Source organism: Sturnira hondurensis, unplaced genomic scaffold, assembly GCF_014824575.4.
Source record: "Sturnira hondurensis isolate 20B ecotype Veracruz unplaced genomic scaffold, ASM1482457v3 Scaffold0008196, whole genome shotgun sequence".
Classification (NCBI taxonomy): Eukaryota; Metazoa; Chordata; class Mammalia; order Chiroptera; family Phyllostomidae; genus Sturnira; species Sturnira hondurensis.
This window is the reverse complement of record NW_028080827.1, coordinates 18,963,799-18,987,134: the sequence shown is the minus strand read 5'-3', so window position 1 is coordinate 18,987,134 and position 23,336 is coordinate 18,963,799. Positions and strand designations below refer to the sequence as shown.

At 41.4% G+C, this 23,336-nt stretch overlaps 1 protein-coding gene, 1 non-coding gene and 1 pseudogene across 2 annotated transcripts in view; 2 read left to right on the top strand and 1 right to left on the bottom strand.

The window, feature by feature from the left end:
- Positions 1-23,336, bottom strand: part of MAP2K1 (mitogen-activated protein kinase kinase 1) — a 76,830-nt gene that overhangs the window by 52,094 nt on the left and 1,400 nt on the right. The window lies entirely within an intron of this gene.
- On the top strand, positions 9,512-9,975 carry LOC118992468 (60S ribosomal protein L36a-like; annotated as a pseudogene).
- On the top strand, positions 15,647-15,777 carry LOC118992661 (small nucleolar RNA SNORA51). The gene has a single exon (XR_005067680.1). It is a non-coding gene; the product is annotated as a small nucleolar RNA SNORA51 (small nucleolar RNA).

Sequence of the window (23,336 nt, the reverse complement as noted above, 5' to 3'; positions counted from 1 at the left end):
TTATGATGGAGCAATCCCCATGTGACAAGCACTATCTATGCTGGAGGCTAGGATGGTGCACATGAGGAAGACAACGTCCCCACCCTCATGAGGCAATCTCAGTTTGTGTGTGTTTAACAGACAGGGAGACAGAGATACAGAGAAGAAAAGAGAGAAATGGAAGGATACTAACAAGTATAGCCACAGCTGTGGCGTACAGTAGATCATAATGCTGAAAGTGAGGTGGGTACAGGGGGGTATGGGGACAAAAAAAGACCCCAATTCCATCTAAAATGAAGAAGGGAAAACGAGCCCTGGCTGGTATAGCTCAGTGCATTGAGCGAGGGCCTGCGAACCACACGATTGCAGTTCGATTCCCAGTCAAGGGCACATGCCTGGGTTGCAGGCCACTTCCCGGTTCCCAGCAGGGGACGCATGAGAGGCAACCATACATTGATATTTCTCTCCCTCCCTCCTTCCCTTCCCCTCTAAAGATAAATAAATAAAATCTTTAAAAAAAAAAAAAAGAAGGGAAAACGAAAATCAGAGTAAGGAATGCCCAAGTTTAGTCTTGGGATATCAGTTTTTCGAGCAGAGAAAAAAGCACCCCAGCTTGGGCATCAGCATGAACAAAAAAGTACTGAAAGTGACAAGCTTTTTCAAGTGGCCAGAAAGTAGATACATCCAGAAGAGTGTCCAGGTGAGGCTGGAGGGTAAGCAGGGGCTGGACGACAAAGGGTGCAGTATACCATGCCAAAAAATTAGGTTTTGATGACATATTGGTTGAAGGGCACAAACTTACAGTTAGAAGATAAATAGATAGGTTCTGGACATCTAATGCACAGCATAGTGATTATAGTCAACAATACTAAATTACATACTTCAAAGTTGCTAAGAAATTAGATCTTAAATGTTCTCACCACAAAAGAGAAATGATAATTACGTGACACAATGGAGGTGTTAGCTTATACTATGGCGGGAACCAGATTGCAATAATGTGTCAGATCAACACACTGTACACCTTGAGCTTACACAACGTTTTACATCAATTATATCTCAATAAAAATAAATTAAAATCTTAAGTGGGAAAAAATTTAAAAGAATGGCCTCAGCACAGCAGTCTAGAATGCCTCAAAATGGCTAGGGTTTTCAGCGAAGAGCAGCTTGGCATCTTAGCTTCTAAAAAATGTCATTAAGAATATTTGTTTTAGTACAGGGATGGGAAAAAGTAGTTTACAATTGTTCATATGGAAAATAATACAGTAATTAAGTCATCATACGAGAATAAACTGTGTTTTACGTACTCACATCTGTAAACCTCCTTTTGCCTGTCGCTGTGTTTAAGCATCTAAAATAAACTCAAGACAGCACAATTTGACTAGGATACAATTTAAGCATGCAGTTTTGGGGCCAAATCACCCATGATGTGCTTATGCAATGTCGACATTTGGATAAGTGAAAAAATTCTCATTTGAAACGTTCACAGAAATGGAGTTAAGAAGTACACAACTCAGGAGACAAAGCGTATTTAAAAATGTGAAGTCTAAAAACTGCAGAGCTCAGCTTTCCAGATCCTTGGAAGCCCACTGGGGTCTTCGCTTTCAGATAATGAACCTCTCACAGACTGCTCCAAGGAAATAACCCTGAGCTTGAAGTAAGGCGATCTGGTGCCCTCCATCAACTATGCTGACGACTGGTCATCTAATCTTGAACACCCCTCATCTGCATTAAATGGAAGCACACTCCTTCCAAAAATGTCATTACTATACTCAATATGTTCCTGATAATATTTATATTGATATTAACATTTCATAATACCATGACATTTTACTAATGAATTTTTTGTAAATATATGATAGCTTTTACATTAAAAAACATGGTAAAGTTGAGGTCTCTGCTATAGTCAATCCATCTCCCATGTTACACACCTCGTTAAGCCTATCTCCTACCTGCAAAAATATACACAGGGCCATTTGCACATAACTCATACCCATGTCCAATAACCTCATGAACTATTTTCCAACCGTTAAAGCACACATACGTTTAAGTTGGAAAGGAAATGCCAGAAGAAGGCTTTTGAAAAAAAATCCCACTGCAGATGCCGTCTCATCAACCGCTTTCCCCTTACTGTACTCTTCATGAATTGCCTCATCATAACTCCAACCAGTGAAATTAATTACTCCAGATGATTTGGAAATCGGTCTTCTCAGTTCTTCTGAAACTTGCTGAGATCATCACACAAAAGTTGGGGAAAAGGTATTATTAATAAAGCAAAAACCGTCTTTGAAAAATGGGGGAAAATAAATCAATGGAAGCACCCTCTTACCCTGTATCACAAGGGACTGTCATGAGCACGTGGACAGAGAATGGGTGAGAATGTGGTGAGGTACATAGAAAGAGGTACACAGATAAACACACTGAAGATACACTTTTTTTTTAAGTGCCTTTCTTGGTTAGAAAAGAGTGTGACTGTGGATGACATCTCACATTAACTGTGAATCCTTGAAGAGCATTAAAGACTAAACCAATTACCAAGATTACAAACAAAAGCCTCCAAGATAATACTCCACTGCATATTAGACAAATGTATTAAAATTGAGCTGTGGAGGAAAAACAAGACAACTGCGAAACCAGCAGTATTAAGTATTCGCTGGACCTCGGTCACTCTGAGTGAAAAACCTGCAGGCTCTGCCTGGCACTTGTAAGGGTACCACGTGCTCTTAGAGCAGCACAGAAAAAGACCTGTCCACCAAGTGCTTCTCTTCACTTCTCCCCACCCACTTCCTTTGATTCCAAAGGAGAAGGGCTCTCATTTACCCACTGGTTTGCCACATCCTGCCTCTGAAGCTACTTCCTAGGAGTTGCTTGGGCTATTGTGAGAGGAGCTTTAACATCTTCATGCCCCAAACCAGCGGATTTTCAACCAGTGCGCCACAAGAATTTTTAAAACATTCAATACCTGACTATTTTTTCAGGGGCACTGACCTCTTTTCCCTTAGACTGTCAAATTAAAAAATGACAACAACCAACACAATAGCTCTCCAGTGTGAATGCCCTGTCTCGAACCATAAATACATAGGTCATATAATAGAGTTGCATCTTACTGATCATGTCGCATAATAAGATTGCGTCTGATTGGTTAATTCTTGGTAACGGAAATCCTTAAAGATACAAGTATAGGCACCTGGTTTTTCATCCTTTTTGAAAGGCAGGAGCAGTTTATTTTTATTTATTTATTTTAGAGAGAAGGGAAAGGAGGAAGAAAGAGAGAGAAACAGTGATGTGTGAGAAACATTGATCTGTTGCCACACCCCTAACTGGGGACCTGGCCCACAACCTAGGCATGTGCCCTGACTGGGAATCAATCTGGTGACCTTTTGGATCATAGGCCAGTGCCTAATCCACTGAGCCACGCCAGCCAGGTTGGCACCTGACTTTTTGAAAGTCACTTTGTAGCAAAAACAGTAGGTTGTTGTTATTATTAAATCAATCAAAATTATACCTATTTTTTGTTGGACTGGCAATTATATTTTTTCGTGTGCTTCAGAATTTCAGTTTGTGTGTGCCATGAGATGAAAACAGTTGAAAATTGCTGCCCTAGACCACTAGTATATTTATAACATCCTTACCTACCATACTCATAGTCTACTAACTAGACTTTCTCTACTTGACCAGATAATACTCCCAACTTCTACACTGACTGCCGTGGCTCAGTGGATTGAGCACCAGCCTGCGAACCAAAAGGTTGCTGGTTTGATTCCCGGCAACCTGGACTGTGGGCCAGGTCCAGGTCCATAGTTGAGAGGCAACCAGTTGATGTTTCTCTCCCACATTGATGCTTCTCTTCCTCTCTTTCTCCCTCTCTCTAAAAGTAAATATATAAAAACCTTAAAAAAATCCACCTCTCAACTTCCTTCTTGCCAGGCACTGAATTTAAGCACTTTACCTGCAATAAAGTCAGGAAGAAGCACATCTCAGTCCCATCTAGGGCTCCAACTAGCCCAGCTCTTGCTTAATTATTAAAAAATAAAATAAAAACATGAAGAAGAAATTACTTAAGAATGGTTATCAAGAAAAATCAATGCACACAACATTGTATTTGATATCAGTGAAAATCCAATACAGGCATACTTTCATTGCCCTTTATTGGACTTCAAAGATGTGTTTTTTACAAATTGAAGGCAAGACCCTCCATCAGCAAAAACAATTACAACTTGCTTTACTGCACTACTCACGTTACTGTGGTTGACCAGAATCGAACCCACTGTATCTCTGAAGAACACCTATAGACCAAATCTCATGTCCCGCATGAGGTCTGTAAACTGACCCCGACAGTCATTCATTCCACATTTAAAGATCACTATGCCAGGCCTGGACCAGGGACAGGGACAGGGCATGGAGACTGAACTCTTGATCGCCAGATGATCTCCAATGGAGGTGGTGACACACAACCCATGTATGAAGATCACCGCACATACATGCACAAGTGGTTTGTCTCCTGAGTAGTTACGGACAGTCCCACCGGAGCTTTTCCAAGGCAGGCCAGGCGAGGTTCCATGCTCAACAAAATATCTGAGTTCAACATTGAAGGAGAGGCAGACTCTCAAACACTGGCAATAAACTTGAAGGAGAAACACCAAATGAACCATAAATAGCAGGTAACATTTTATTGAGTGTTTACAGTGAGTGATTTAGGAGTTATGCCAAAGACCTTTAGCCCTGAAAACAACCCTACAAGTTAAGTACTATCACCTTCACATTTACTGGTGAGGAAGCTAGGTATGAGAGAGGTGAAATAATGAGCCCCACTGCCATGCCTTGTTTGGGAGTGATGCCAGTACTCCAACCTCAGCTGTCTGCCTCCACAGATCACTCCTGTAACAATAAGAACCAGAAGGGAGTTTGTGTCTGTGGGGGAGCTGGTACTTGAAGAGGAGCAGGGCATAATTATTCCTCTTTTCCCCTTAAATAGACTGAGATCTTTGTAATCAAGAAAGAAAGATTTTTTAAAACCAAGAAGCCTGTCAACATTGACTACCTACTATTTGTGAGACACTGTGCAAAGAATTATCAGCTGCTGTGTTACAACTGGACTTCCTGCTACAGACATCACCCCCATGCAGGTTAATCAGACACCTCTGGCTGGCCAGGCATGTGTATCCCTCCCAAAAGTCCCCACCTGAACAAAGGGTCTCCCCACCCACAGCAGGGGAGGACCAGAGACCAGTCCATGGCTCGCCAGCTGCTGAGCTCCCGTGCCCCCCCCAGTCCATTAGCGGGAACATAGAACACTGACGCTTCTATGCCAAATGAGAAGGACTGTTTTATTTCAGGTTTCAAACTTGGACCTATTGCTGCATTTTTATAATCTACAGCAGTCTGAACACCAAAATCTGATGAGTTTTAAAACCAAGGAGCCAAACATATACTATTAAGAAAAAAATTAACATTATTTTTCCTCTCCCTTTATATATACCTATTACCCTTCCCTCTTTTTCTTTTTTCCCCTAAAAGTTAAACCCTATCAGTCAAATCCACACAGCATTACCCCTGGGCTGCAGCTGACTGTATAGAAGTATGTCAAGACTTTAATAGCCCTTACCAAAGCTATGTCAAAAAAAGTCTGTGAGGATTAACAGGAAATTAATTCACTCTGTACTTTGGGCCTTTAACAATGAAAAACTGAATAAAACAAACAAAAAATTTAAAGAAAAGAAAAATAACAACAACAAAAAAACTAGTCGTTTTTATTTATTTTGAGCTCAACATAGAAATTCTTCCTTTTTTGTAAGACAGATCAAAGGGCAGGGAGTAGGGCAGGGGAGAAAACAGGAGCTAAGAAGAAGTCAGGGCCTTGGACCTCAATCCAGGCCTTCACTAGCCATTTAATACTGAATAAGCTGCCCCGCCTCTCTGGGTCTCAGCATCTTCCTGATACTTCCAGCAGACAGGACCTACCAAGATCTTTTCCATTCCTAGCAGTTAAGGACAGGCAGGCAGCTATACTCAGGGTAGGAGTGAAAGGTGTTGGTGGTAAAAACCATGATTAATACAATTTAATGCTATCTTGGGTCCAGAAATAGCCTGCCTGGCTTAGCGCTACATTCACCTTATCAGCCTAGATTTATGGAGAAGGGGGAGGGGTGTAGGAGGACTGGTGGGTGGGAATTGCAGCCACCTACAGTGAAATTAAACTCTGTTCCCAAATGAGTTCTGCTGAAGTGTGATTTATCCAGAGTGTTAAACAACTACCAGCAGCATGAAACCATGCTACTGAAATTGTGTTACCACACAAACTTAACTTTTTCCCCTAACGCGATTTGCAGAGAGGATGCAGAGCTGACAATCCCGTGTCTCTGGCCATCTGTCCTATCTGAGTCCCCGGAGAGGCGTGGGGGGAAAGTGTGAAAAGCCACAGGTGCCATGTATATTCAGCCACCGATGTCACATATCCATTAAGGAGCCCAGCATTTGCTGAGAATAAGTATTCAGCTCAGCATGCAAAACAGGCTCATCCTCCATCCTCCATCCAGCCCCAAACATTCCCTGAGTCTTCTCTGTGCCAGGCATGGAGCTGAGGGAACACCACAGAATGTCACCATCAGTTTCCCCTGTGGGCTAGTAAGGGACTATTGGCTGAAAAGGCAGTACAGAGGCCTAGAGGCACTCTTAGCTGCCTGTAAGACTTGCACAAGGCCCTTAACCAGAATCAGTTTCCGATCTATGGAGTAAACACACGTCCCGAATGTCTCCTGTGGATGCATGGGGAAATAAAGGATGTACAAACAATGAAGAGTATACAGAGCCTTGAAGAAAAAATGTTGTCATTACCACAACACTGTGACCCTCTTGGGCCAAGGTACTATAAATTGAAAATAATCAAACACCAATAACCCCTTTGCAGGGATTAGCAGAGCCTTGATCTTTGGAGCAGAGCATCTCAGTACTTGTTCAGTCGTTCCACAAAATTCTGCCAAACCAGACTCCAGGGAACATGCTACGCATTGGACATAATGATGATTAGGACCCACCAGTCCAACTAGACAGAGTCACACAAACAACGTAAGTGTGATGGGATATGCACAGAGCGCTCTGAAAGCAGCAGCAGGTGACCAGTGCCTGGAATGCGGTGGAAGAGAGGTCTGCGGCAGACCCACAGAGTGCTGACCTACAAGCTGAGCTCCAACATAAGATCACGATTTCAACAGGCACTAAGAGTGGAGAAAGAAATCCCAGAGGAAGACACCATAGGAGCAGAAGCCAAAGCCCACTGGGGAAGATGTGTGGATGAACCATGGAGAAGCTGAACCCAAGATCCGCCTAGAACTGATCCCCAACATCTGGCTAGGGCCTCAGGAAGGGTGTGTTACCATCCCTTTAAGTCAGTGACTACCACGCCCTATTCCTTCCTACACACCCACACATACACACACACAGCCCAGGAAATCCTCTTTAAACTCTTTAAGAGGAAAGCTGAGTTTCCTGGGTGGTATTGCGGTCCCAGAGGAGCTGGGAGGAGTCTATGTTGGGATGTAATGTGCAACAGTTGTTTCTTGGCACCTTTGGCAGCCTCCTGTTCACAGAAAATAATTCTGTTGCTTCCTGCACATCCCAAAAATTCCAAGTATGCCTGGTATTGTCTCCACTCTAAGTCTGTACAGATAAAAGAACAGGTGAAGAGCCCCATTACTGGGAGTTCTTTGGGAGGTTAAGAGTTTTCTCTCCTTTTCACCTGAGAGAGAATAAGGCACCCTGGGTTGGGAACCTGGTCCAGCTCTTACCATTAGTCCTATTAATCATAAAAAGCAGTTTACATAATGGCTATAAATCCTTTCTGCTAGGCAGGTATTATTAGGCCCATTTTATAAACGTGTAAATAAACTTAAGGATCTGAAAGAACTTGAACAAGATCACTCAGTAAGAGACAGGGTCGGAAATCAAACCCAAGTCTGCCGGCTCCAAAGCCTTTCCCCTGAGCCACAGTCTCCAGGCCACACCTCCTCAAAAGTCACAATCACAATTCAAACAGGACCTGCTGTGTGATAAGGCCAACTTTTCTCAACCCTTCTTTGTAGTCCTGGGTTCTTTTATCTGCCAAAAGATCTCCAAAATCCCTTTCAACAATAAAACTGAATCTACTTAGTATCTTAGAGCTCCAACGTGTGCTCAGTGGTGAAATATGTGATCGTGTGGCGTTCATTACATAAACCCAAAGGCAGTGAGCGAAGCACTGCCACCGCCCCCACTTTGCAGAGAAGCAGCAGGCAGAGTGGTCATGTGGTGAGTTACCAGTTGCACCAGCAAAGGAGCTCAGATCTCACATTTTCCTCTACGCAGGCACTGTTATTCAAAAGCAATGCAGCCTAAACCCTCTAAAGCCTGCAGACTCACAGACCCTCTGGAAGACAGGATCGAGGGGCAGACAGACACTGTCCTGGATATCCTGCCATCATTCTAATTTCTCTGTTTGTACTCTCTGAGCATATTCATGCACATGACTTTAACATTTCTTTAGGGAAAACTCTAAAACTTTAATTTCTCGGTTTCTGAAAGACAACTTTCTAAATAATGAGCCTATTAAAATGAAATCAAACATTACATGTAGGCTTCCTAAAAATATCACCCCGGCACAATGCCTCCTTTTCATTCCCACACGCCTATCCTCCAAACACACACACATACACTTTAGACTGTCATTAGATGCTGAAGTGTGTAATTTAAATGCCTTTAACAGCATCTACTAAAGGGACATTTGCACATGAGTCTTCACTTTACTTTAAAGCTATGATCCAAACTGGAGCTTTTACTTAATTTCAGGACTACATAAGTAAATATGTGGATGGCAAATACTGACAAAATTCAGACAAGAATTTAAAATGCATTCAGTTTGCCCATAACATTGGCATCCTTTTCAATTTTGAGCAAAAGTCCTTTTTGTCCATCTCTCAGCTCAGTGCCTGGTATATACTAGGTACAGTGGTATATATCAGTTAAATCAATGTTAATACACCTTTTCCTTCTTAACACATAAGTTAGAAATCTACTGAAATGTCTGTCATAATCTAAATCTATTTGACCTCAACACAAATGCCATTCAAGTCAACAGCAAATAACAAGCAGCTGCTTGCATTCAAAGTATTCATACCTCAGTCACTTGACCTGTTTTGAAGTTGTCTTCTTATTCAGGGGACAAATGGTTAGCAGCTGCAAGTTCAATTACAAAGTGCTTGGTAGGAAGGCAGAGGAAGAACCAGAGAAAATCGAAGTGTTATTTCACATACTAAGTGTAGAATTTCTTTCCAACAGATATCTTTCATTTCCTTAGGGAAAACCAACCCAGACATGCCCTTTGAACTCAGGAAAATGCCGGGCTGTACTTTGGGAAGAACCTAGTTTGAAGTCCAAGCAAAGCTTGGAGAGTAGGGGAGTCACTCCTTTTGCATTTGTATCTCCATTCTTTTATTTATTTTTTTTCCTTAAGGGAATGTGGAGCAAAGAAAAAGCCACCAGTCCAAAGGCCTGGATTAATTAGATGTATGACAATGAACAAGTTACTTCCTGCCTTAGTCCTTCATTTTCTCCTTCACAAAATAAAACTGGCTTTTTCCTTGCTCATAGTGCTCTCACAAACATTGTGAACATTCCTAAAACCCACAGGACTTTCTATTAAAAGTGTGGCAAGCATCAACCCCACAAAGTAACAGTAAGAAGGGCAAGGATTCTCTGTACGGGCAGGGAAAGCAGCATTATGACAGGAAGCAGAGTGGCTATGGTGGGCGGACTAAGCCATCGGCAAAAAAGCTAAAACTACAAAGATCATGCTGAGGACTGAATGCACTGAGCCTAACTGCAGATCTTAAGAGAATGCTGGGTATTACGAGATGCAAGCATTTTGATCTAGGAGGAAATAAGAAGAGAAAGGACCAAGTGATATAGTTCTAAACTTTGTATTGTGTTTTATTATGTGACAATAAAATCCTGAGGATGTGTTCACTTAAAAAGAGGGGAGGGGGGCCCTGGCTGGTGCAATGCAATGGATTGAGCGCAGGCCTGCAAACCAAACAACCATGGTTCAATTTCCAGTCAGGGCACATGCCTAGGTTGCAAGCCAGTCCCCAGCAGGGGACACACAATATCAACCATACATTGATATTTCTCTCCCTCTCTCCTTCCCTTCCCCTCTAAAGATAAATAAATAAAATCTTTAAAAAAAAGGGGGAGGGGGGCGGGGGCAGTGAAGTCAGACCTGGCTGGAGAGCTCAGTTACAGTGTTGTCCTAATATGACAAGGTTACATGTTCCACCCCAGATCAGGGCACATATAGGAAGAAACCAAGAAATGCAGAAATAAGTGAAACAACAAATCAATGTTTCTCTGTCTTTCTTTTTTCCTTCCTCTGTCTCAAAAATCAATAAATTTTTTAAAGGGTAAAATTAAGTAACCTCTAGGCACTAATCAAATTTTCTGCAATGATGGAAATGTTCTCATCTTGTGCTTTCCAATACAGTAGCCACTAGCCACATGTGACCACTGGGACCCTGAAATATGCTATGCAACTTAAGAAATGACTGCCCTGGCTGGTGTGGCTCAGTGGGTTGAATGCTGGCCTATGAACGAAAGGGTCGCCAGTTCAATTCCCAGTCAAGGCACATGCCTGGGTTGTGGGGCAGGTCCTCAGTTGGGGGGCATGTGAGAAGCAAACACACATTGATGTTTCTCTCCCTCTCTTTCTCCATCCCTTCCCCTCTCTCTATAAATAAATAAACAAATAAATAAATAAAAAATTTGTAAATTATTTTTAAAACTTTAATTTTAATTAATTTAAACAAATAGTTACATATGGCTGGTAGCTACAGTTTGGAGAATGAAGCTCTAAAAAGACCTCCAGCATTTTATGCAATCTCTGGAGGGTGTGTGGGAAAAGCATGGGTGTTAGAATAGGACAGACCTGGGTTCTAAACTTAGTCCCAACACTTACTAGTTGTGCAGCCTTGTACAAATTACTTAACTTCCCTGAATTTCATTTTCCTTATATGTACAATATTATGACCTTTCTTGCAGAATTTTAGTGCAAATTCAAAATAACAGATGTAAATAAACCGAACAGACCCTCAATAAATGATAGTAATTTTTCCAGTTATGATGTCCTTCAGGGAGAAAAGTTTCATGTCTTTTGACTTCATCCTACTAGTCCTTCGCAATCTAGGACCCACACTTAATTATTACCCTACAGAGTAAGAGCTGTGCTCCTACAGATGTGGCTACAGGTGCAGCCCTTGTCTTTCAAAAAGAAAGAAACTTGCTCAGGAATCATTCCAAGTTCTCACTATGGGTGAGCCTTCTGTAACCCAAGTCCTCTGAGCCTCCGGAACTGCTGATTTCCGCTTACCCTGCGTCCCCTCCACCTCACACCAGCATTCAGGAATTCACGAAACTCCTCCCTGTGATTGCCTATCAAGCTGAAACTTTATTCAATGCAACTAAAACACCTGTTGGTGGTTCCTGGTACTTTCCTCACTAGCTTTGCCTTTGACTTCCCCTAATATTTTATCGCCTTCTTAAAATTTACAAATGCTTATGACAGTCTTTTTCTTTTTGGTAATTTTTCAGTACCCTCAGAAATAGAACAGCAGCAAACTACACTTATGGCTAACCCAGCGTTAACTTTAGATACCAAAACAAAACAAGGCAAAGGAGACTGTTTTAGGAGTATTCCAGTAAAATAATAAGTATTACAATCTCTATCTAAATTAATAAAATGTGTTAAGAGCCTGGTCCAAATGTTCATTCCACTAGTCCTTCCTTTGGTAAATGGAACCTTTCCATGGTTTAAATGGCCAAATTTACACAAGCGAACACAAATGGCTAAGGTAAGCAGAATAAATTTTCTATGACTAATAACTGTTGGACTGTTAACTTGCTCTCATTTCCCCACCATTCCACAGGCTGAGGCAGGGCATGGGGAGGAGAAGGAGCAGAAAAGAGGGCCCGGGGAGAGGCGGACTGAAATGCAGGCTGGCGTTCGGTAGCATTTCAGTCTGGATCTGAGTAAGCCACTAGACAAAGGTTTACATTTACCTCGGAGTCCGTGTGAACTTCTGAGGCCTCGCCCAACAAGGACATTCTTAGGTGATTATTTATTGAAGGATGTATGAAATCAAACAGTGCAAATAATTTTGATTCTGGACTCTCAAATATAATGAAGTTCTCATCTAATTCTTCAGAACTGACCTGGATATGCAAGTTAAACTCAGTAAAAAAGGAAACATAACCTGGATCAAGACAAACCTATGAATATGGCAATATGACTGGCTAGTCAGTCATGTCTTCATCCAACTCCCCAAATTTCAAGACTTAACCTGAATCTAGAACCCAAGTGGACTGTTCACCGAACTCAACTGTGCACTTAAGAGCATTCAAGATTCTGAACCTTCCCTGGTAACAGTTAAGCTCAAAATAGGTCATTTCCAGAAAGGCATTCATTTCAACGGGACTTCTGTCTGCGGTTATTTTGAAAACCACTGCTTTTAAAACTATCATTCTGAAGCTTAAAAATAGGCTCCCTACTAAGGATCCTGGACTATAATATTCTTTCCTTTCCCCATTTCCTTATTTCCCTTTTCCCTCAAACACCTGGGAGAGTGGCAATAGAGAGGTATCTTCTCCATAGCTTCAAATTATCACTTGGAAGGATGTTTTTAGCCCTGGCTGGTATGGCTCAGTGGGTTGAGTGCCAGTCTGAGAAATGAAAGGTTGCCGGTTTGATTCCCAGTCAGAGCATATGCCTGGGCTGTGGGCCAGGTCCCCAGTTGGGGGTCGCAAGAGGCAAACAACTAATGTATCTCTCATGCATCCATGTTTCTCTCCTTCTCCCTTCCTTCCCTTCTCTCTAAAAGTAAATAAATAAAGTCTTTAATTTTTTTAAATAAAGAGGTTTTTAAAAAAAAATCATTTTAAGGACAATTGGATAAGGTTACCAAAAGTCAGCACTGGGTAAACTGGAAAAATTTTCAAACCAAGTAATGTCCCAAATGAAAAAATGTAATACATACACCGTAAGAAAGTAAGTGGGGATGGAAGCTCAACCACGTCTCTTCCCACTTCAGCTGTGTGAACTGCCTGCAAGCTCCTCCCCTCCCTGGGAATGGTCTCACACGCTCGACTAGAGGGCCNACAATTGGATAAGGTTACCAAAAGTCAGCACTGGGTAAACTGGAAAAATTTTCAAACCAAGTAATGTCCCAAATGAAAAAATATAATACATACACCGTAAGAAAGTAAGTGGGGATGGAAGCTCAACCACGTCTCTTCCCACTTCAGCTGTGTGAACTGCCTGCAAGCTCCTCCCCTCCCTGGGAATGGTCTCACACGCTCGACTAGAGGGCCTATGAGGTCCCATCCAGCCCTTTCAGGCTCTACTTTTCTAAAGCCGGCAGCTGCTTCCTATGTTCATGGCTCCTTGGAAAAAGCAGAAAAGTCCTTGGCCCAGAAGGTCCTTGGGAAGCTTCATTACACTTGATAGTGTTCCCTTGGAACACAAGAACTGCTATTGAGAGCAATTAAAGATGAGACAGCTATAAAATATAAAAGGTGTTGAGAGGAAAAACTGTGTTTTGCAGACGACACTAGTAAATCTAGAAATGCAAATATATTCAATAAAAATTACTAGATATAATATGTAAATTTAACAAAGCTGCAGGAAATAAATAATTCATATAAATCAAACCATAGCAACGATGGAAAGACAAATTTTATCTTCACCCAAGGACATTTTTTTCCCATTGCAAGGTAAAGAGAGAAACATCAAATAGTTGCCTTCTCATACATGCCCCAACTGCAAAATGCGTATGTGCCCTGACCAGGAATCAAACCAATTACCTTTCAGGCAATGAGACAACTGAGTCACACGGGCAAGGGCAGAAAAACAAATTTTAAAAGGTTCAATCACAACAGCATCAAAATATTTAAGTATCTGAAATATTAACTCAGAACACAAGAGAATTATTCAAAAGAAACTATAACATTATCACAGGAAACATTAATAAATGAAAAGGTATACCATGAAAGTTTTTAAAGTTTTAACCTAACCTTATCAAATTTTAAAAACAATAATACTACCAAAACTGCATAAAAGTTAAAAGAAAATTTTAGAAATAGAACAAGATGTCATAAAGAGCAAATAAAGATAAACTTAAAACTGTAACAGGTGGATAAATAAATCATGTTTAATAAACTCCAGTAAGATACTAGAACTCATCGTGGAGAAAAATTAACTTAGACCCATACCTTATGCCAAGCACATTAAGGGACACATTTAAGGGAGAGAAAAGGCTGGAAGAAAATGAAGCCACATACTCCTGCTAGTTATGAAGAGATGATAAATGTTTAAATACTAAAGAAAGGTAAGCTATCCTATAAAAGACATGCTTTTGAAGAATAAAAAATTTTTTAAGTAATACAACATAAAAGGAAAATATGACAATGGGGCAATGTAGTAACCACATACTATATAAAACTTCAAAATACAAAGCACACTGACCTATTGCTTCAATAAGCTAAAAGACAAGTAACTATACAGTAAGTGGATCAACAAAAGATATAACCTAAGGGGAAAAAATATATAAAGCATATAAAAACTATTAACATATTTTTAAAAATAGTGAGCAAGTAAGAAAAGTTTACTTGTAACTTCGCAGAATGTCCAACTGGCACCACAAAACTGTCCCACCTACCTCTCCAACTTCATCTCCTGCGACCCACGCCGATGCTCCAGGCACACTAGACTACTGGCCGGCTCCTCCACACATCCCAAGCTCTCCCACTTGTATAAAGTGGCTCATTTTCACTCTCTTCCTGCCTCCTCCCTCCCCAAACATTCCCATGGAAATCCTAGCCATCCTTCCAGACCTAGCTCAAATGTCATCTCCTCCACGAAGGCTCTCCTAACCCCTCCACTGCATGTGCGTCTTCCTCCTCTCAGTGAGCTCCGACAGTACTCTCTTTGTGCCTCTCCTTTTAGGGCACTTTTCTTACTCTACAGCCACTTGTTTCCTTCTCGTGCCCCTGCAGCCTCTTCCTCCTGTGTGAGATTTTAAGATCCTTGGAGGAAAAAACAGCCTTACTCACCTATCTACAGCTTCCAGCACAGTAAATTACATTCAGTGAGCAGTCACTACATATGAAACTGAACTGGTAAAATACAGAAAAATAATCCCCTTTCAAAAATACAGCCTGGCTAACTATTTAATAAGTAAAGCAGATTGACCTTTAAAGGAGTCCTTGTACTGCCTATTAAGCTACAAAAAAACGCTAAACAAAAAAAAAAAAAAAGAAAGAAAAAACCTTTCCTGAATCTTGAGGAAACAGTTGAAATATACATTGTAAATAAGTTGTATATTTTTGCAACATATTCTGTTAATGTGTAACAAAAATGGTAACACGCTTCACTGCCTCTGATTCTGTGTATGAAGTAATCTAAAAGCAGAACAAAATAAATTGATTCAAAACATTTACAAGAGTATCAATAAATAATAAAAGTCTGGAAGCCACCTAAATAATTAACAAAGTGTCATTTGTGAAACCAGACCCTATCAAATTCTACTCTTTGCCCAAAAATAAATAACAAGGGTTTATGAGGATTACGACCCTGTGTAAAAACTGGCAAAGGGGCCTCCTGGTGCTTACCACGGCTGTGTTCTTACACTGCCTATACAGAAAGAGGAGGAAGAGTAAACCCACCCCGCACACACCTCAGTCCAGGCCCTCTGCCTGGTCTGTGTTGTGAATGGGAGGACATGGAAAAAAAACAAAACAAAACATGGGATTATATTTCTGTATTGTGAATGAGGAGGGGGGTAATGGAAAAGGGGGAGGCGGGGGAGTGGAAGACTCATCAATTGATCACAACTCTCAAATATGTACACATGGAAAAACCAAAATGTCTGTAGGTTCTTTCTTTAAAAGGTATTTGTATATTCAAATTTCTTGAAACTGGTGCTTAAGCAGGCAAATATTCAAAGAATTGGTGAGGGGAAAAGAGGTCACTCTGTCCTTGTCCACTTTTTCTTCAACTCCCATGTAACCTATTCTTAATCTGACTCCCTTGCTGACATCAAAGTAGGATGCCCCTGGGATCTACCCCAAAGAAATTGGAGGCAGGATCAGCATTTTTAGCAGTCCCTGCACCGGGATTCAGAGAACACCTGCTACTTTAAAACAAAACACCATTCACTGGGGGAGGTGTTAACTTTGCAAACAGGTTTATGAGCCTCCAAAAGGTTCTGGGTTTCCGGCAACAGAACCAGGACACAGGACATAAAGTAAAACCACAATCAAGTATCAGTAAGAGACCAGGATGATTTTTCAAAATTGGCAGCTTCTGAAAGGAAAACAACAGGAACAAAACCCAAGGCTTTCTTCTTAGGCTCACCTCATCTTCCCAGCCTGCAGGGTCTCCAGATCGGTTTTCTCAGCAGGTCAGAAAGATTCACCACGGCTTGACCTATGCTTCCTGTGGATGTGCTGGAAATAACTACGAATTCATAGAGACAAAGGCTAGCAAGAAGTTGTTTGTTTAAACATTATTTTGGCTTTGTCCACTCTACCAAAAATTACTCACTTGGTATCAATAGTTTTAAAAGGCCCAGGGTCCAAAACATTATGGTTCCCAATAATCAAGAAAGCATTTATGATTAAAAATGATATTGCATTTGTTTACTATACAATGGTAGGCCAGACATTCAAAATGACAGAAATATGGGTTAATTAAGAAGGGGATAACACTTAGGATGAATTTTGTTCTTTGGGCATTTAAAAAAAATTTATTATGAATTTTTCCAGACACACAGGAAGATGGAAAGACTGAAACAGCGAAACTCATAAACTAACCAATTAAAACAAACGATTGTGAACATCTGCCCCATTTGCTTTATCCACTGTAAGTGCATTTTTTGCTAAACCATTTCAAACTAAGTTTCATGCATCACTTATTACAATACTCTCCTACACAGTCATAATACTAATATGTCTTAAAAATAACAATAACTCTCTATTCAAGTTTCCCTAATTGACGCAAGAATGCATTTTACAGCTATTTCAATTTTTGGCCCAGTACCCAGTTGAGGTTCGTGCACTCCACCTAGTTGGCACGTATGATCCAGACCAGCACCTCTACCTACTCCCCACCCAGCCTTTTTCCCTACGCCACTGACTTTTTAAAGAGACTGTGAATGTTCCACATCCTGGATTGGTCCGATTGGGTCCTCCTGGTGTCATTTAACTTGTTTCTCTGTCCCTGATTTGCTGTAAACAGGAAGTTAGATCTCAAAGCTTGATTAGGTGCAGGACTGGGTTAGATTTTAAAGGATGGACAGCATATAAAACACCCGAATCAACATGATTTATCAACAATTGCAAATGTGGTAAAGAACAAAGGGCAAAAGTCAGCTTTCTGAGAAGGAAGAAATCAAAGCTAGCATCCTGAACAACACGTGCCATTCGGACGGCACTGCAGCAACCACCAAGTGCTCTCCTACACGTGGTTTCAGAGGGTGCTCGCCTGCCCACCTCCCCCTCACAAGTTTGTTGTATTGGGTTGGCCAAAAAGTCGTTTAGTTCTTTCTGTAAAATAAAAGACACATTTTTTCATCTTCACCAATAACTTTTTTTTAGACAAATAGAATGTCAGCTTTTTTTTAGATTTTATTTATTTATTTTTAGAGAGGGGAAGGAGAGAGAGAAAGAAACACTGATGTGGTTGCATCTCACATGGCCCCTATTGGGGACCTGGCCCGCAACCCAGGCACATGCCATGACTGGGAATCAAACCCACGACCCTTTGGTTAGCAGCCCATGCTCAATCTCAATCCACTGAGCTACGCCAGCCAGGGCTCACCAAGAACTTTAATGATTTGGATATTTTGAGTATGTCGGCTATCTCCTGTGTGATATATCATTGATTATTCTCATTTAATGTATCGATTTGATCACTATCAACTTCAACTGGTCTACCCAACTGTGGAGTATCACCCAGCAAGAAATCTCCAGCATGAAACTTTGCAAACCACTTTTGACACATTTGATCAGTCACAGCATCTTCTCCATACACTGCACAAATCTTTTTGTGTGTGTCAGTTGTATTTTTACCTTTCTTGAAATAACAAAGCATAGTATGCCAAAAACATTGCATATTTTCTTCCATCTCTGATATTAAAATGGCTACATAAAAATTCACCAATTTTGATGTCTTTTTTTTAAATGCATGCTGACATGACAGCTGTCACAATACAATCTAACAAAACTGTTTCAAATGAAGTTAAAGACAACTAAGCACTACTAGAGTCACTTACCAAAACCAAGCGATCTTTCTGGCCAACCCACTATAATCATTCTTACTTTACTAATGAGGGAAACCGAGGTTCAGATGAGATTTACGCTATGTCTTGAAAGATGGGTCACATTCATTTGTTCCAGACACCGTGCTAATGCTGCAGAAGTACCAGTACACAAGACAGTCATGGTCGTTGCTCTCACAGAAGCTACAGTGTGGAGGCAAGTACAAAACAGAAATAAAATCACACAGGAAAGCAGAGGAGCGCATTCCAGACAAAGGAAATCATGTGAGCAACACTAGGCAGAGGTAAGAAGCAGCAGCAGAGACCAGGAGGAGCACAAAGGGTTACTCGGTGTGGACCAACGCAGGTGAGCTGGGAGAGAGAAAATCAAACTAGATGAGTACAGCTGCTCTGCTGCTGAAGTAGTCTCTCCCTTTCTTCCAAAATGTGTAAATCAGTGAAAGTAGAATTTTGTAAGTGTTTATGTTCAAACAAGAGCTCCATGCACATCTTGTCATGGGCTAAGTCAACTTCATGAACCTTTTGCCATTCCTTTATCTGCTGCAAGGAAAGACATTCTTCCCAAAGACGCAGATTTCAGCTGGACTTACTTTTCACCAAGTCACTCTTCTCAAAAGACACTACCACTGTTAGTTATTGCAGCAACAAACCGGTAGAAGCATCCAAGTTCAAAACTACAAAATCAATCACAACCACTTCAAAAGCTCCTCCTTATCATGAAAAGACCACTAGAGAACCCTCCCTGCCCCCAAAAGAGAACATCAACCTATCACAACCTTTATATTCCCTTCCTAAAGGCCTCACACGCTAACAGATGTGTGTCCCTTACGGGCCTGGCAGAATTGCTCATGCTATAAACTACGCTCTGAATACAAGGATTCAGTAAGTCTGAGTGTTTCAGGGTTACCTTGAAACAGTTCAAAAGCCAAAGTCTAGAGATGCCACCAAAGCCAAGTCATGTACCCTCCCGTTTATTCAGCACCTTATAGCTGTCAAAGTGCTTAGAGTATTTAATCTTCACAATACTCCTTTAAGGTAGGAATATTTAATCAACAGATCCCTACGGAGTACCTCTTCGGGGCCAGATACCATTCTATGCACTAGGCAAGAAACAAAGCCAAATAGATGGTAGGCAGAAAATAGATAGGGGGGAGGGCGAGAATAGTGGGGGAAATATAGAATCTAAAGAAGTTGAGACACGTGGTTATAAACTAAGGGGGGAGAAGGGTGGGGGAGGGAGTGTGCCAGTGGAGGNAAGGGGGGAATAGAACAACTGTAATGGTACAATCAATAAACTATATTAAAAAAAAAAAAGAAACAAAGCCAAGCCTCCACCCTCATGAAGCTTCCATCTTAGTTGGGGAGGGGCAGATAAATACTGCCACTGTACAACACAATGCAGTGCTGGTTAGTGGCAAGGACTATGAAGAAACAAACTGCAAAGGAAAAGGAGCAGAGAACGATGGGAAGTATTATATCAGATAGCGACCAGGTTGTCCTCTGCGTGGAGACACTTGAGCAAGAGGTCTGAAGGAAGTGCGGAAGCACATCGAGTGGGTATCTGGAAGGGCATTCCGGGTGGAGGGAATGGCAAGTGCAAAGGCCCTGAGATGGGAACATGCCCACCCTACTGTGGAACAGCACAGAGAACAGTGCAGCCAGACAGAGTGCATGAGCGAAGGAACAGTGGAAGAAAACAAAGGACCTGATTAGGTAGGGCCTTATGAGCCATTAAGGTAAAGATTTTGTAAATTATTATCTCCACTTTACAGACAAGGAAACTGAAAGTCAGAAAATACAAAGGACTTGCCCAAGGTTGAAAATTCCACAGGGAACTCTCACAAGGATCCAAAAGGAGCAGTGGCAGTCAGAGCTGCGCTGTCTGAGGCAGCGAGGAGCTGGAAACAAAGTGGTCTGATCCCAGAGGAGTTAGTAAAATGTGGCACGTGCACATGACTGGCTGCTCTGCTGCCCGGAGAAATAATGAGCTAGATACAAATAAAGCATTATGAATGGAGAGCTCAGAAACATGCTATCTGGCTTTTAAAATTAAAAGGTAAGACACTCACATAAAAATTTGGGGTGATCACTGCTTCTGTTCAAATATCCTAGTTCCAAGAAGACCCCCACCTAAAGATCAGTGTGGCCTTGTGACACGCTGTGGCCAATGAAATGGTTGCAAAAGTGACAAGTGCCACTTGCAGGCAGAAACTTTTAAGAGCCAAAATGGGCTTCTCAAGATTCCCTTCTCACATAAGCATATTTTGGAACGGTACTGCCATCAGTCTGGTCGCTGATGGAACCCAATCGACAAAGTTTCCCACTGACCGGCAAGTGTGTTAAATTAAATAAGATTTTGTGGGTGTTACCTCCACACAACCTAGTTTATCCTGACTAAAGCAGACTTATAATACAATAGCATTTTTAATAAAAAATGAATATATTTAAGGTTTACAAGGCAGTGATTTGATAAACGCATATACAGTGAAATGATTACTATAGTCAAGCTAATTAGCCATACCCATCTCCTCACATAATCCATTTGTGTGTGTGGTGAGAGACCCAAAATCTACTCTCAGTGAATCCCCAGTACTCGACACAGCATATAAACCACGGCCCTTGGGCTTTACTTCAGGTCTTTGACGTACTCAGCCTGCACAAGCGCGCTCTGTACACCTGACCAATGTCCCCCTATTCCCACCACCGCTCCACCCCATAACCATCTTTCCACCCTCTCCACCTGTGTGCTCCACTTTCTTAGATTCCATATGTAAGTGATAACATGCAGTATTTTTCTTTCTGTGCCCAGTTTGTTTCGCTTAGCATAAAGTCCTCCAGGTTCAGCCATGTTGTCGCAAATGGCAGGACCTTCTTCCTTTTTTAAGGCTGAATAGTAGCACAACAGCATCCAGCACTCTAAGCACAGAAATACACAATACCTCCCGAAGGTACACATACACCCAACAAATGGGTGAAATCATAAGAATCTATTAAATACCGTAGAGTAGGTGAGTGGTACCTACGAAAGAAAAGAAAACGGGGATGGGGCAATGAGAGTAAAAGGGAAAATCAAAGAAAAATGAAAAGATACAAAAAGTTTTGTTAAACATATTGCACAAACATTACAAACTTCATTCACTCACTGATTCGCTCAACAAACACCGGTCTGTTTGAGTTGCTTGGTACAGTTACTATGTGCCAGGAGTTGTATCTAAATACTACTTACAGAGAGCAGTGAATCAAAAAATGGCAGCACTATGCTCATAGTTTATGGTGTAAAGAAGTGATAGATATTTAAAATACTCTAGTAAAAAATTATAGACAGTGAATGTGTCTATCATTTAAAAATGAGGTGACATGAGAAAAAGGGATCTACTTTAAACTAGGTGGTCTGTGAACATCTCTGAGGAAATGACAACCAAGAGAGGTGAAGACTGCTTCCTTCCTAGCCTGGGAAGAGGAAGGGATGATTCAGTCCAGGCAAAGGGAAGAGCATGTGCAAGGGCCTGGTGGGAGTTGACCATCCCCTGGAGGAAGTGAAAGAGGACCAGTGTGGCAGAAAATAAAAAAGCGGCAGGAAATGTGAATAAAGAGATTGGTGGGGGGAGGAGGGAGGGAGCAAATCACCCTTGTCTAATATAAGAAGCACAAGCCCAATATAAGAACTTTGGACTTTATTCTAACTGCAACAGGACCACGAAAACATTTTAAACCAGGAAATATGATCTTATTTCCAACTTATTTCATTCTAACACTTAGCAGCCTTGCGAATATGACCACACGTTTTTGCAGAACTTGTGAAATAAGTATTTTTGCACTCATTTTCTTCTAGGACCCCCCCAGAACTTGCATAAACTTCAAGTCCCAAATTACTCAGCTCCATCTGAATGGGGTAAATGCTACATTAGATGCAAATCCCAAGGTACCAGGGAGCCACAGAGTAGAATCAACCTTGCCAATTCAGTATCAAGAGTTTTTCACTGTCAATGGATTTTTTTTCTTCTTTAGTTTACAGTGCACGATAGGTTCAGCACTGTGCCCTGGTCTAAGTACAGAACTCATGAGAACAGTAGCTCTGCTTGAGAAACACTCTTGAAGGTAAAAGATGATGTGTACAGCTCTCCCCCTGTTAGTGCCAGGAAGCTAGTGGGACAGTCCCTGTTTGCATCAGGCAGCCTACACAAAGATGCCTCCTGTCGTAACGCAGCAATGAGTCATGGAGATAGATGCGAATGGCGCAGAAAACTAAGCAAGGGATGGTCGTTTATCCAGAAGCAAAGGCACCTTAATACACACATCCACCACCGGGAATGAAAATTACCTTCCGGTTTCCTTCAGCCTTCTCAACATTTTACCCAGTAACAAAGGTACCAACAGCTACTGTCTATGGAAGATTTGCTATATATTAGTTTATTTATTATTTAATCTTCAAAATACCCTAAATCAGTTTTATCGTTAGCTCCATTTTTGCAGATGAAAAAACTAAACCTAAGCCTTAGAAAGATTTGTCCAAAGTCACAAAACCACAAGTAACAGAGCAAGCTTCCAACTTAGCCTAGCTTCAGAGTTCAACCTCTAAACCACCCAGACTTTAGAATGCTCCCAGTCCCACCCAAATTTTTCTGACTGAATCCCGTCTCTGGGGGGTTTCCAACTATTTTAAGGGGACAAAATTCTTACAAACTAAAACTGAACGAGTATCTACAGAGCAATACACTGACCTGTAGAAGTCAATAACATGCAAAACAGACACTACAGTATTGCAGAGGGTTTGTTGGGAGCAGGTGTGAAGAAACTGGCTGAGCTCACACCACAGGTTCACCAGTGGCCTCATGATCATTAAGAGAATAGACATTCGCCAAGCCAGCAGGACCCTGGAATATTAAAATCCAGAGGGGAAGGTTACAGACATCACCAAAGGGCAGAAGGTCCAGGCCTACTCTATTCATTTCATTAGGTAGCTTCCTAAAGTCTCCAGTGTTCCGGTAAGAGATCAAAAGCCAA